The sequence below is a fragment of the Nicotiana sylvestris genome, chromosome 12 (assembly GCF_000393655.2).
Source record: "Nicotiana sylvestris chromosome 12, ASM39365v2, whole genome shotgun sequence".
Taxonomy (NCBI): Eukaryota; Viridiplantae; Streptophyta; class Magnoliopsida; order Solanales; family Solanaceae; genus Nicotiana; species Nicotiana sylvestris.
Genome location: NC_091068.1, coordinates 162,724,669 through 162,740,355, shown reverse-complemented (window position 1 = coordinate 162,740,355; position 15,687 = coordinate 162,724,669). Strand labels below are relative to the sequence as shown.

At 41.3% G+C, this 15,687-nt stretch overlaps 1 long non-coding RNA gene and 1 pseudogene across 1 annotated transcript; both read left to right on the top strand.

Moving 5' to 3' along the window:
• Positions 1–445: 445 nt before the first annotated feature.
• On the top strand, positions 446–4,321 carry LOC138884335 (uncharacterized). Its single transcript, XR_011404511.1, has 2 exons — positions 446–994; positions 3,652–4,321. It is a non-coding gene; the product is annotated as an uncharacterized lncRNA (long non-coding RNA).
• On the top strand, positions 1,617–3,556 carry LOC104223952 (L-type lectin-domain containing receptor kinase IX.1-like; annotated as a pseudogene).
• Positions 4,322–15,687: the final 11,366 nt, after the last annotated feature.

Here is a 15,687-nt window from a genome sequence, read left to right as displayed (position 1 = left end):
TTAGGGCAAAGTCACTCAAACTACCGAGAGGTATAAAGTGAGTAGTTACGTACAATGGCTATATCATGATCCCAATTATAACAAGTTTGCCCTAAGTTTTAGACCACGTTAGATACCCACCTAGGTGTAAGTCACTTCCCTAGTGCCTTTAGACTAATTAAGAAAACCCTACAAAAATATCATACTTAGCTTATTTTCCACCATCATTTGTATTAAAGTAGAATAGTAAACAAACAAAGAATGATTGGAAGTGCAATTAAGAACATCGCACATTGCTGGATTAGATAGGAACCCAATTCCGAACATATCTTAGCTCTCTATGGATTCGATCCCGACCTTTCGGGTAAAAGCTGCATCGATCGTTCTTGCCACTCTATAGTGGTATAGGGTTGGAACCGATCATCGACCTTTCCCCCAGTGACTTCCATACTCTTGTTCTCAAGGATATATGTATTATTAACTTGGTTTCCATATTTTGCTGGAGATTGCCTCAACTCAGGATGAAGACTACCATATTTTATATCATTATGACCTTGCATTTTGCAATGACAACAATATTCAAGAATAGTTCCATATTCAACCTTTTGAATAATAGTTTTCTTCTGACGTTTGTCATTGAGAATGTGAATCAGGATCTCTTTAAGGAGAAATCTGGTAATGTCAATTTCCACCTTGCGTTTTACTATGGTAGGTATAGTTTTCGATAAGGTAGCTTTGTCGCATATGATTGAAATACCAATTCGCTCCACAATACGACATAGAGCCGCCCATTCGAAGAAATGCCACCGAAGATTCGGTAAATTTATCCAAATTGGGGCCATAGTAGTCTCAATTCCAGGCTAAAAATCCATAGTCCATTTCTGCAACTTCATTTACATACCACCGATTATCAGAGTAGTTCTGCCATAGACAGCTTTGTGATCTTCCTCCAAATCAAAATTGATGAAAATATTTTTGAGATTGTAAGCTCCTATTCTGATGTCACCTTTGACAGGTATTGTTCTAAGAAATTCATATAGAATCCGCTCAATAAATGGTCTAGTTCTTGGAAATATTCCCAATATGGTGGGACGACATGTTTCAGACAACAAATCATGTTCCTCTTTTGTAAAACTGACCACTGGTTTTCCCTCGACAATCTCGTAAAGTCTATGTTTGAGATGGATCTTCTTCTTAGATGTGTTGCCATGGATGACCGAACCTCCGAGGCTTGATGCATAATTATATTTAATATCATCTGTCATTGAAAGTCCAATGACCGGAATAGGACCATTTGGGTGTAGCAGAATCTGATTTAGAGTATGATTAGGCTTAGGGATTGTTGGGTTAGAGGAGAAAAAGCATTAATTTACATGTACATGAATCTGGAGGAGCTGGCGGTGGGCCTAGCACTTCTCCTATGGTGGGGATTGATTGCATTATGCCCTAAATTGACCGTTATAAGAACTTTGCTTTTCTTGGGAATATTGAGACAAAGGGGAAAGAGTAGATAGAAGCTGGAGCTTCTCAAGTTGACCAAGACTTTAGACTGCTTTTTGGAAAGACAAAAAAATGTCTGCCTTAGAATATAATTTAGTTGTCTAATATTAATCTGATAAACAAATTATCATCCAACTATGGTTGTTTTTGCTTCTTTATCTGCTCTCAAATGCTACCTTGTTTTTCTTATTATCATAATCCCATTTGTGACTTCACTGTCATCCAATTTTGATAGTTTTAGACCCAAAGATCAAAATGTAACGTATGAGAGAGTGCTTATCCAGCAAATGGTGCAATTCAACTTACCATAGACTTGATCAATCGTGATACAGACGCTACTATAGGACGAGCTACATATTCCAAGCCCATGCATCTTTGGGACAAGGCCTCTGGAAATGTCACAGATTTAAGTACTCACTTCTCCTTTAGCATCAATTCACAGGGAAGAACAAGATATGGTGATGGTCTTGCCTTCTTCCTCGCATCTGCAGGTTCAAGATTTCCAGAGAACACAACTAGATGAGATAGTCTTGGCCTTACAAGTAATACTCAACGACTGAATACATCGAACAACCATTTTGTAGCTGTGGTGTTTGATACGTACCAGAACGTCCGGTATGACCAAAAGGGTGATCAAGTAGGTATTGATATCAACTCTATGCAATATATTGTTAATGTGACCTGGTTTAGTAGTATTCCAGATGGCAAGAGAACTGATGCCTGGATTAGCTATAACTCAACCTCAAAAAATCTTACTGTTCTCTTCACTCGTTTCAAAGATAATTCCACTGTCACTGTCCTGCAAAGCCTATCTCACAATCTCGATCTGAGAGAATACTTGCCTGAATGGGTCACTTTTGGCTTCACAGGTGGAGCTGGACTTGTCTTTGCATTACAAAATATCTATTTTTGGAAATTTCCTTCTTCTTTAGAAATTGATGACAACATAACAAATCCAGGGGTAGTCTTGCCTAGCCTCAAGCCAGAACATGCACAGAGTAAAAGTAAGTTAGGACTTGTGGTTGGATTGGTTTCTGGTGGTTGTTTTTGGTTGTTGTGTGTGCTTTGATGTTGTTTGCATTTTTGAGAAAGAGGAAGTTGAGAGTATATGAAGACAATAATATGTTTAATGGTTCAATAACTGTTGAATTTGAAAGAAGTACAAGACCAAAGAAGTTCCTTTACAGAGAGTTGGCTAGACGTACAAATAGCTATGCGGGTGTTTATAAAGGATATCTCAGGGAATCCAATTCCTATGTTGCAGTTAAGAGGGTTTCAAGGGAGTCAAAGCAAGGAATAAGACATAGACATAGACATTGCAAGGAAAAAGAGTACGCATCAGACGTGAGGATCATTAGCCGGCTAAGACATAGACATTTGGTGCAAATCATTGGCCGGTGCCATGAGAAAAGAGAACTTCTACTTGTCTATGAGTTTATTTCTAATGGAAGCTTAGATTTCCAACTTTTCAAGGGAAAAAGCCATTTGACATGGGCAATAAGATACAAGATTGCTCAAGGCTTGGCCTCGACGTTGCTATATCTCCACAAAGAATGGGAGCAATGTGTGGTGCGTAGGGACATAAAGTCAAGCAATATTATGTTGGATTCCAATTTCAATGCAAAACTTGTGTATTTTGGTGTAGCTAGACTAGTTGACCATGAAAAGGGATCCCAAACAATAGTTTTGGCAGGTATAGGGGGCTTACATGACCCCCGAATATTTCATCACTGGCAAAGCTAGTAAGGAAACAAATGTCTATAGCTTTGGTGTTGTCGCGTTAGAAATAGCTTGTGGAAGGAAAGCTATTGATCCTAAAGCTGAATAACATCAAGAAAACCTTGTTGATTGGTTTTGGAGCCTTTACAGGATGCAAAATCTTAATGAAGCAATTGATTCTAGACTCTCGTTAGAGTAGAATGAACAGGAAATGGCGCGCTTGCCAATTGTTGGCTTATGGTGTGCACATCCAGATAGCAAATGCGGGCCTTTTATTAGGAAAGCAATTCATGTCCTTAATTTTGAAGCTCCATTGCCCACCCTCCCTCCGAATATGCATGTGCCAACTGATAACTAGGGATTATGGTTCTTTTACACTCCTTGTTACTTGAGTTTTGATTAAAAATATGTACAAAATAGTCCCAAAGGCTTACATGTTGTACTTGTTTGCAGGGTTTGGTAAAAAAGGCAACAACTAGTCAAAACCAGCTCAAAAAGGAGTGAAACATGCACAAGTACCAAGAACGAGTCCAAGCACAGTGCAACAGGTCCACTGTGGCCGCATTCCATTTGGTGCGGTCCGCAGTGAAAAGATTCACAGAATGAAAATTTTGGAAAATCAAGCAATGCGGCCGCAAAACATTTTTGTGGACCGCAATGGCCTCACCGCAGTCGCACTCGATATTGTGCGGTCCGCAAAGAATGAGTTCAGATAGGTGGGACTTTGGAGAATCAATGCCAATGTGGTATGCGATCCTTTTTGTGCGGACCGCAAAAGAAGCCATCGCGGCCGCAGTGCATTTTGTGCGGCCCGCGGTGGCCAGGTTCAGAGAGCAGAGTTTAAAGCCAAGAAGCCTCACTACGACCACACTCGATTTTGTGCGGACCGTACTACTCCTGTAGGGGTTTTTTTGTCCAGAAAATTCGGCCTAGTATAAATAGTTTCTTTTCCCATTTTTAGGTTATCAGTTGTATTCTAATGTGGAGCTGCGCTCGTGAACAGGGTTTCTTAACCATTTTAAGCAATTTTAGAATAGTTTTATCATTGAAACTTCAAGTATTAGCTTGTAATTAAATCTTATGAGTTTTTCTTCATCTATTTATCAGTTTTCTTCTAAGATCATGAGTAGCTAGACCCATTAGCTAGGGTTGTGGCTCAACCCTAGTGTGGGTATTTGATGGGTCTTGAGTTTTAAGGCTTGAATGTCTATGGATGTTTGATATTTGGACTAATTTGTGTTTTCCATGTTGAATTAGTTATTGCAAACACTAATTTGTGCCTATTTGACTTGGGTCTTCTTGAGAAAGAGAACTTGAGTCTAGGAAAATTAGTCCAACAAGGAACTGGGGCATATTCAAGAGATTGATAGCCCTAATTAAAGGGTTAAACCTAGAGATAGTAATACCTGACTTGAACCTAAATTGTTTGCATAAATTATCATACCCAATTGGTATTGAGAAAGTCAATTAGAGAAAAATCACTTAAACTACCGAGAGGTATAGAGTGAGAAGTTTAGTGCATTGGTAATATCGTAATCCCCAACATGACAACCTAGCCTTAGACTCGATAACCCGTCAAGTATCCACCTAGGAGAAAGTCACTTCCCTAGTGCCTCCTTAACTATTTAGACGACCTTTCAAGTATCTTACTCTTAGCTTAATTTAGCATCTTATTAGCATAAAATTAGAAATAATATCAAAACCAATGATGTTTGGAAGAGCAATTAAGATCAATTACGCATCTCTAGTTTAGATAGAAACCCAATTCCCATTTCTAGCTCACTGTGGAATTCGATCCCGACCATTTCGGATAAAAGTTGTTTCGACCATTGTCGCTACTTTATAGTGGTGCAGGGTTGGCTCCGATTACTTTTTGGCACCGTTACTGATGAGCTAACGGTTTTGACTATCTATCTAAATAATTTTGTGTATTGTTCTTCTTTCCTTCTGTGTTACTAATTTGTGTGTATCAAAACTTCAGGTATAAAATGGCAGCAAACAACGCACCTCTTAGAGATCTTCCGCCGGGGGAGAAGATAGATGATAATATTGATGATGAGGTTCCTATTGTGTCTCAAAGACAAAGGATAGACCACCAGGCCAATGATAATATTCCAGACCCTCCCCTGCTACCTCCAAGAGTGGATCCTTGAGTGCTTCCCAACCAAGGATATGATAGTGCAATTGTCCCACCCCGGATCCGGGTGGACAATTTTCAAATTACCAATGTGATGCTGACATTGCTTGAACAACGTGGGTATTCCACGGGCGCTGCCAATCAGAATGCTTAGAAATATTTCAAGGGTTTCGTGGATACTTTTTGGGGGAGAAAGCAAATTAATGTGTCGGAGGATGCACTTCAGTTGAAACTATTCCCTTTCTCACTTAGAGGGAAGGCATTGGATTGGATTGAACGACTTCCCAACCATTCCATCACTACTTGGGATGAGTTGGCGGATAAATTTATTGTAAAGTTTTTCTCACTGGGGCACATGGCAGAATTGAGAGATGAGATCTTAGCTTTCAAGCAGGAGCCCACCGAACCATTACATAAGATTTGGGAGCGATATAGAACCATGGTAAAGGAATGGCCCAACAATGATATGACTTAGGCAATGATCCAATAGACTTTGTACTGGGGCATTAACACAACAAATTAGTGCATAGTGAACCAACTTGCTGGGGGTAATTTTATGAAGCTGTCTTATGATGAGGCTTGTGACATTCTTGACGAGATGGCTGACACGTCCTCCGCTTGGCAAAGTAGAGCCAATGTGACATAGGGTGACCCCACAGTCACTCACTTGCACAAAGAGCTATGTGACCATGGACAGGCTATAACAGATCTAACAACTACAATGAACCATCTAGCAAACGTACAGTTACAACAGTTTCAAAATCCGCTCTAAGTAAATACTATGGAGGGTGTCAACATGCTAGTGAACAAAAAACGACAAAGAGGTCAACAAAACCAAGGGAGTTCGGATCAATTTGACAATGATTGTGGTGGATTCCAAGATGATGGTTATGATGGGCAGAATAAAGAGGTGCAATACGTGAACAACTATCAAGGCCAAATGGCAATTCTTCCAACCAACAGTAATGGAGACCCCAAGGCAATTGGGGCAATCAACAACAACAAGGGAATATTAATTAGGGTAACAACAACCAAAATTCCAATTGGGGCAATTAGAACAATAATCAGAACAATCAGGGTAATTGGAATGGCAACAACAATAACTGGGGGTGGTAACAAGAATCAGGTGGTTGGAGCAATGACAATCAAGGAAATTGGGGGCAAGGCTTTCAAAGGCACCCAATGTATCAACAACCGAACAATCCACCCCCATTTCCATCCCAAGGTCCTAGTTCTTCCAACAATGAAATGGGGAGAATTGAAATAATGCTTGAACATATGATGAAAAGGGATGCGGACTCTGATGCTCAGTTGGCTTCCCACAATACTTCAATCAGAAACTTGGAGGTTCAATTAGGTCAAATCTCACAATCCTTGAATACTCGCCCTAAGGGGGCTCTACCAAGTGATACGGTAGTTAACCCGAAGGGTGGGAATAATTATGTTATGGCGGTAACTACAAGAAGTGAAAGAGGCGGTGATGTGAATGCCTCCAAGCAAAAGAAAATTTTGAGTGATGAAGTTGAGTTGCAAGAAGATGAGATTCCTTTGGTGGTTGAAAATGTGATTGAGGAAGTGATGATTGATATTTAAGATGCCAAGGTGGAGACTCAGAATGACGTGAACCTGTCCAGGGAACACGTACTAGACATGCCAAAAATGGTTGTGCCTAAAGCTTAGGCTCCTTTGCCAATGCCACCTACACCTTATCCTCAAAAGATCGCGAAGCAGAAAAATGAGAATCAGTTTAAAAAGTTTATTGACATAATGAAGAGCTTATACATTAATGTGCCTTTGGTGGAGACTCTAAAACAAATGCCGGGCTATAGTAAATTCATGAATGACTTGGTGACAAAGAAAAGATTCATGGATTGTGAAACTAAGAAAATGACCCACCAAGTTAGTGCAATAGTGCACTCTATGCCCCCAAATCTACAAGATACAGGTACTTTCACCATTTCTTGCACCATTGGGAGTGTGGACTTTGCTAAAGCTCTATGTGATTTGGGGGCAAGTATCAACTTGTTGCCCTACTCAGTTGTCAATACTTTGGGTATTGGGCAACCGAGGCCGACTTCCATGAGATTGCAAATGGGGGATAGAACTATGAAGAGACCATTGGGTATTATTGATGATGTTCTTATTCGAGTGGACAAATTTATCTTGCCATCTAATTTTGTGATCTTGGACTGTGAGGTAGATTATGAAGTTCCAATCATATTGGGAAAACCTTTCCTTGCTACTGGGAAAGCCTTAGTTGATGTGTAAGCAGGGGAACTTACCTTCCGGGTGGGTGATGAGAAAGTGGTCTTTCATGTGTGCAAGTCAATAAAGCAACCCAACAGTTCTGAGGTGTGCTCCTTTGTGGACCTTGTCACGACAGTGATAGTTGATAATACCAGTGCAATGATTAATGTGAAAGACCCTCTAGAGGCATTATTGTTGAATCTTGATGTAAATGAGGATGAAGGCCGAGTGGAGTACGTGAATGATTTACATGGAATGGGCTCTTACTCTTGTGAGCCTAGGAAACTATCTTTGGATCTTGTGAATAGGAAGACTCCACCAAGCAAACCTTCAATCGAGGAACCTCCAGTGTAGGAGTTGAAGTCGTTGCCTCCATACCTCAGGTATGAGTTCTTAGGCCCTAGTTCAACTTTGCCAGTTATTCTTTCCTCTTGTCTTACTAACATGCAGGTTGATGCCACATTGGCGGTGCTCCAAAAGTGGAAGAAGGCAATTGGATGGACCTTAGTTGACATTCGTGGAATAAGCCCCGCATTCTGTATGCACAACATTATTCTGGAAGATGATGCAAAGCCCTCCTTGGAACATTAAAGGAGGTTGAACAAAGCAATGCAAAGAAGTTGTAAAAAAGGAGGTGTTCAAGTGGTTGGATGTCGGGGTTGTGTACCCCATCTCTAATAGCTCTTGGACTTCGCCGATGCAATGTGTGCCGAAGAAGGGTGGCATGACCATGGTTGTAAATTCACAAAATTAGTTGATTCCTACCAGGACCATCACTGGGTGGAGGGTGTGCATGGATTACCACAAGTTGAATAAAGTGACCCGTAAGGATCACTTTCCATTGCCTTTTCTTGATCAGATGTTAGATCGACTTGCTGGGCATGCCTTCTACTATTTCTTGGATGGGTATTCTGGATACAACCAAATCTTAATTGCTCCGGAAGATCAGGAGAAGACCACATTCACTTGTCCATATGACACCTTTGCCTTTTCTAGGATGCCTTTTGGGTTGTGCAATGCACCAGCTATATTTCAGCAGTGTATGATGGCTACTTTTACCGACATGGTGGAAGATATTTTGGAGGTGTTCATGGATGACTTTAGTGTTGTGGGTGATTCATTTGATGAATGTTTGCAAAATCATGATTGAGTGTTGGCCCGTTTTGAAGAAAGCAATCTTGTTCTTAATTGGGAGAAATGCCACTTCATGGTTGAGGAGGGCATAGTTCTTGTGCATAAAATTTCAAAGCATGGAATATAGGTGGACAAAGAAAAAATTTATGTGATTTCAAGGCTCCCTCCCCTACCTCTGTCAAGGGAGTTAGAAGTTTTCTTGGGCATGTGGGGTTCCACTGGAGATTTATCAAAGACTTTTCGAAGGTAGTGAATCCCTTTTGCAAGTTATTTCAAGAGATGTATGCAAGCCTTTGAACTTCTCAAGCACAAGTTGACCACCACCCCTATTATTACCGCACCCAATTGGAGCTTGCCTTTTGAGCTCATGTGTGATGCGAGCGATGTTGCGGTTGGGGCAATTTTGGGTCAAAAGGTGAAAACAATGTTTCATCTGGTGTACTATGCGAGCAAGACAATAAATGATGCTCAAGTGAACTACACGGTGACTGAGAAAGAGCTTTTGGCTATTATATTCTCAATGGAGAAATTTCGGTCGTATCTCATGGGTGCCAATGACATAGTCCATACCGATCATGCCACACTCCGGTACTTGATGACAAAGAAGGATTCCAAAGCTAGACTGATGTGATGGGTCTTATTACTTCAAGAGTTTGATTTGGAGATTATAGACTGGAAGGGTAGTGAAAACCAATTGGCAAACCACTTGTCCCTCTTGGAGGAGGAGGGGAGGCCTCGTGATGTCCTAGAGATCAATGATTCATTTCCCGATGAGCAATGCCTTTCGGTGTCGGTGAATGGTATGCTATGGTTTGCGGACGTTGCTAATTTTTTTGTGACTGGTATAATCCCATGTGAGCTCTCTTCTAACCAAAGGAAGAATCTCAAACGGGATAGTTTGGATTTCTATTGGGATGAGCCGTACTTGTTCAAGATTTGCATAGATAGTGTGATCCGAAGGTATGTCCCGGAGGAGGAGCAATTGAGTATCTTAGAGGCTTGTCATTCCTCTCCCTATGATGGCCATCATGGCGGGGCGATGACGGCTTCAAAAGTTCTTAGTTGCGGGTTTTATTGGCCAACTTTGTACAAAGATGTAAGTGAACTTGTGAAGAGATGTGACAAATGTCAAAGAGCGGGTGGAATTTCGAAGAAAGATGAGATGCCTCTCAATACCATTCTTGAAGTTGATATTTTTGATGTATGCGACATTGATTTTATGGGACTTTTATTAGCTCGTGTGGGAACACATACATTTTTATGGCGGTTGACTATGTTTGAAAGTGGGTTGAAGCCGTGGCTTTACCCAACAATAAGCCCGGAGTGTTGTTGTGTTTCTCAAGAAGAGCATTTTTATAAGGTTTGGCACTCCTCGTGCAATCATAAGTGATGAGGGGTCTCATTTTTGTGATAGAGCTTTTGACACTTTGCTTGCAAAGTATGATGTCAATCACAAAATTTCTACTCCTTATCTTCCTCAGGTGAGTGGCCAAGTTGAAGTCTCAAATAGGGAAATCAAGAGTATATTGTCAAAGACAGTCAAGACAAATAGGACCAATTGGTCAAAGAAGTTAAATGATGCTCTATGGGCTTATAGGAATGCTTACAAGACTCCGATTGGTATGTCTCTATACCGTTGGTTTTTGGGAAAGCTTGCCATCTACTGGTTGAGTTAGAGCACAAGGCCATATGGGCTTTGAGGAAGCTGAATCTTGAATGGGATATGGCAGCAAATCTTTGTGTGGAGCAGCTTAATGAACTTGATGAATTCTGATTCCATGCCTACTCCAGTTCGTCCTTGTACAAGGACAAGATGAAGTACCTTTATGATAAATATGCTTGTGGAAAGGAGTTCAAAGTGGGTGATTTGGTTCTCTTGTTCAACTCTCGGTTACGTCTATTTTCGGGAAAGCTTAAGTCGAAATGGAGTGGACCTTTTGAAGTGGTGTTTGTGACTTCGTTTGGTACACTTGACTTGAAGAACAAAAATGGGGAGGTTTTCAGAGTTAATGGACATAGGGTCAAGCACTACCTGGGCAAGATTGATGACAGCCACATGGTGCCACTGCTCCATCTAATGTGATTTGATGGTAACATGTGTCGTGCTGTGACGTTCAATCAGGCGCTTCTTGGGAGGCAACCCTTGTGCCTTTGTTTTTGTTTTTCTTTGATTTTCTTTGTAGTATAGGATTTGCTTTTGGACTATCTAGTTGTGAGTTACTGTAGGATTGTTTTGATGCAGTGCAGGACAAAGTTGGAAAAATGCACACTTTCTGAAGTTTGCATTACGGTCACATTGCATTTTGTGCGGACCGCAGTGGCCTTAATGCGGGGGCAAAAATTCAATGCGGACCGCAGAGTTGATTGGTACAAAATAAGGAGTCTCTGAAGTTTTCCACCGCGGCCGCAATGCATTTTGTGCGGTCCGCAGTGGACCATTGTGGCCGCATTGCATTTTTTGCGGTCCGCAGTGGTCATCTCCCTAGTGCCACTTGTTTCTGAGTACCGCAGTGCCATGTTTTACAGTCCGCGGTGGGTAGGGGAGATGGGCCCCAGTTCTTTTTGGACTTGAGGCACTCATTTCAAACTTTTCGACCCTTTGCACTAAAAAAATCACTGTTCATCTCATCTAACTGCATGAATTCAACTGCTAAGTCTAATTAATCAACATTGCGTCTCATTTCTGGTAACTTTAATTCTTTCTTAGTTGTTTAATTTTGCTATTTTCTTTTAACTTTTATTTTTCTTAGTTTTTCTTCTTTTTCTTACCGTTTTCTTTCAATTCTGTATAGTAGGTTTGTTTAATCATGTTTAAATTAAGACTAGTTCGTTAAAAACAATGATTCAACACTTAGGGGATCAATAATAGATGAAAAATTGGACTAAAAGCGTGAAAAATTTGAACCCTAGGTTGGTACTGCTATTGGGTGTTCACTGCGAACCGCGGAGGATTTTGTGCGGTCCGCGGTGCTGCTGTGCGGTCTGCAATGCTATTTTGTGCAGACCGCGGTGGTGAAAGTTCTAAAAGCTGATGATTGGGGACCGTGGTCGCGATGGATTTGTGCGGTCCGCGGTGCCTTAATGCGGACCGCAATGCATTTTGTGAAGTCTGCGGTAGCGTTTTTGCGGGCGCACTTCATTTTGTGTGGTCCGCGGTCTGCAATTCTGACTGTCTGCAATATTTTTCTGCAATGCTTCACTGATTCTACTGATACTAACAAAGCTAAACTAAATATTTTTTGCAGATCATGGTGAAATCACGAGGCAGAGACAATAAACAGAAAGGGAAAGGAGAGTCCTCGCGGGGTAGGGGACAAGGCATGATTAGATTGACCTCGCAAGCCCAGAAAAACATCAAAAACACCAGAAGAATAATAAAGGTTGCTTATAGAGCTATTGACCAATCGGGAAGTGAGTATGAGCCCTCTCAGGAGGCATTTGACTTAGACTCCGTGCCAGAGTATATTCCTGACTGGCCGGAGAGGAACATATTGAGGGATACACCTCCGGGCACCCCTACTGCCCAAGTATTAGTGCACATATCTTCTGAGTCATCTGAGGGCTCAGCTGCAGGTAGTGACAATGAATATTCCACCTCACATACAGCTTCACTATCCGTGGAGGGCCCCATAGAAGAAGAAGGAGAAGAAGTAGGAGGGGGTGAGCCCCAAGTAGGAGGGGTGGAGAGAACCAGGAACCCGGAAGTATGGCAGGACAGGTTCGTAAGTGAAGTGGCCTACCATAACTTTAGAGAATGGTGACTCGAGAAGAAGTTAATACCTGAGCGAAAATTCATCACACGAGACCTTTTGCCTGACAAACCCAATGTGTTGAGGCAGTTCAGTGAGAGAGCAAGCTGGGACTACTTCATAGGCCATGTGGAGGATGCCAATGATCACTTAGTCAAGGAATTCTACACCAATGTTGCCCACATCAAAAAGGGTACCAATGTGACTAAGGTGCAGACCTTTAAAGTGAAATTTGATGGCAAAACTATAAATGACTACCTGGCCTTCCCAGAGGAGGATGAGACCTTATACTTAGACAAAGTAGCTTTGGGGGAGGATGACCGTCTGTGGCTAGCTGAGTACTTGACAATCCCAGGTACCACCCCAACATGGCTAACAACGGGGGTAAAAATTCTAAGGAGAACATTAAACTTTGAAGCAAAAGAGTGGGAGACATTTTTTTGTAGCCATCTAGACCCCACCACTCACGACAACTCCCTTCCTATCTCCCGAGCTATATTGGTGGCATCCATCATGGCGGGGTACCCCATCGGAAATGTGATGTCGAGGTTGATTACATGGGTCGTGAACAAAGGTGATATATCCTACCCCTTTCCCAATTTCCTGACCATGTACTTTAAGGACCTAGATGTGGAGAAGCGGAGATTTGATGTGAAAGTGAAAGCAAAGGCACCATTCTCCTAGTACAGCACCAAGGGTCCTAACAACCCCAAGGACCCTAAGGGCAAAGCCACTACTTCAACTGGCAAGTCTGAAGAGCCAGTAGTAGTAGTGGATCCTACTCAGCCTCCCTCTGCTACTCTAGACATGGCCCCAGGACCCTCCACTTTAATAATTCTGGAGATCCCATCATCTGCCGCATATCCTTTAAATGCCCACCGCTTGTGCCAGACCCTTACCAGTATCAACAACTGGATACAGACAACCACTTCTAAGTTGTCTGTACTATCTACTTCGGTGGCAGCCCAGTATGCACCTTCTCTACCGCAGGTCCCACAGTCAGTGAAGGGAACTCTCAAGGAGCTTCTAGATAACCAAAAGAAGCTCCTAGAGAACCAAATATTGATCATGGATGTTGTTGATTCTCATGGAAAGGCATTGAAGGAGCTTGCTAAGGAGGCAAAGAAAATGAGAAAGACTTGTGCTTCAAAGGAGTGGGTGAAGGAGTTAAGGGTATAGGTAGAGAGGTTGAAGGATGATCATTTGCCTATGGATCTGTTATTGCATGACCCGACTCCAGCAGCCCAGCCCCAGCCAGAGCAGGAGACAGAGAGGCCACCCAAGAGGAAGAGGGTGATTCCCCATCCTAACGATGCTGTTATAGAGTTGGAGGACCCATAGGGAGGTTCTTCTAGTCAGCCTCAGTTTCCAGTACAGGCCCAGGACTCAGTCCAGACCTAGGTCCTAGTGGAGACACATATTACAGGGAGCCAGTCACAGGTTCTCGAGCAGATCGAGGACACAGACTTAGGATCCTATGCAGACGGAGGGTCAATAGGGAGTTTCTTTTTCCTCTCTTTCTTTTCTTGTGCTTATTCTGGTTAGTTAGCATTGAGGACAATGCTAGATTTCATTTGAGGGGGTAGCCCTATTTGGATGACTGTATATATGGCATTACTTTTTCTTTATGCTTTCTTTCTACCTTTGATTTGTATATAAGTTTATCATTTTATTGCACTTTTCGTACTTTTTACTTTTGGTCTGTATATAAAGATATGTTCTAATGTATATATTCATTCTCCCTTATGTATATTTGACTAAATCCCCTCTATATATTCATTTTACTTTCTGCATTTTTCCTTTCATAGTTTCTTATTTTATTTTCATAGCTTCTTGTTTTGAGTTTTTGCGTACAATAAGCCTTTGGTTTTCTTAATGCCACAGTTCTTTCCAAAGGTGGAATTTGTGTAAACTGGGTGGCTCTTCCCGATGATGGATGACATGACAACCTTCTTAAGGGTTTGAGTCTGTTTTCTTTTTTCTTTTAATGTAAATAGTAGTTAGTTGGTAAGGGTGCCTCAAGCAAAGCTTCACTTGGACCTAACACATTTGACTTTGATCCTATGGTCAAAAATAAATTGTTGTGTATAGAATGGTGAAAGTGGTGACCTTGAGACTCTTGTGTTGGCTGATAATCATCAAGTGATTTTTTGGGACCATTGTGTTGCTCAAATCTTAGCTAAGGTTGTTGTAGGTCCTCGACTCTGTATTTTTAGCAATCCCATAGCTTGTGTAGTGAGAATTTGAATTGCAAGTCCAAGTCCCTAGCCATTAGTCTAGAACTTGTACTGAGTGTTTGTCTAAGTGAAATCCTAAGTATAATTTGACTTGAGATGTGATCATAGGCTCTCCTTGATCTGAATGATATCTTGAGCACTTCCATAGCCTGCCAATGATAATATCCTAGTCAACCCTTTTGAGTCGTAGACCTTTTTCTTTCAAAAACCACGATACAAGCCTTTACCCATTCTAAAATACCCTCTCTTGGTACCCAATATTTCCTTAGCACAAGGTAAAAACATAAGTTTGGAGGGAGAGACGAGGAATGCAGCAAAGTGGTAAAAGGTACAAAATGAAGAAAAGGAAAGGCAATGAAAAAGAAAAAAAAGAATGATCAATGTAGAAAAGAATGAACGGATTCAATAAAAGTAATGAGATGAAATGTGTGGAAAGTTGAGATAGGAGAAAAAGGTTTGAAATGAATAAGAAAGAGTGACAGCGTGTCTCTCTAACCCCTTAGAAAGAAGTTAAATGACTTAAAAAGTCAAGATAATATCTGCCAAAATGAAGCAAAAGAAGTGCTAAAGGGAAGATGGAACCTACTTAGACCAAACATTTCCTACCCTGAACCTAAAGCCTTCACTATATCTCCACAAAAGCCCTATATGATCTTGAGTTGAATGAAGCTTACATTAGTGGTGACTCACATAAGGGGCAAGCTTATGGTACTTAGAGCCGGACTTGTAACCTTTTTTGAGAGAGATTAACATGTTTCCACTATCCTCATTCTGAGTGCTACAGTCTTAAAGGTAAGGTTTGCTCAGAAAAAGTTATGTGTGAGTTTGGGTACCACAATGACCAAAGTAGTAGAAAGAGTTTCCCTTGATAAGTTGAGCCAATTCTTGATGCTCTTGTGTCGCACTAAAACCATGGTACTTAAAAGAGTGAATGTTGTTAATGATTCATTTGAATTAAAGACAATTCTTAGTCCCAATTAATATT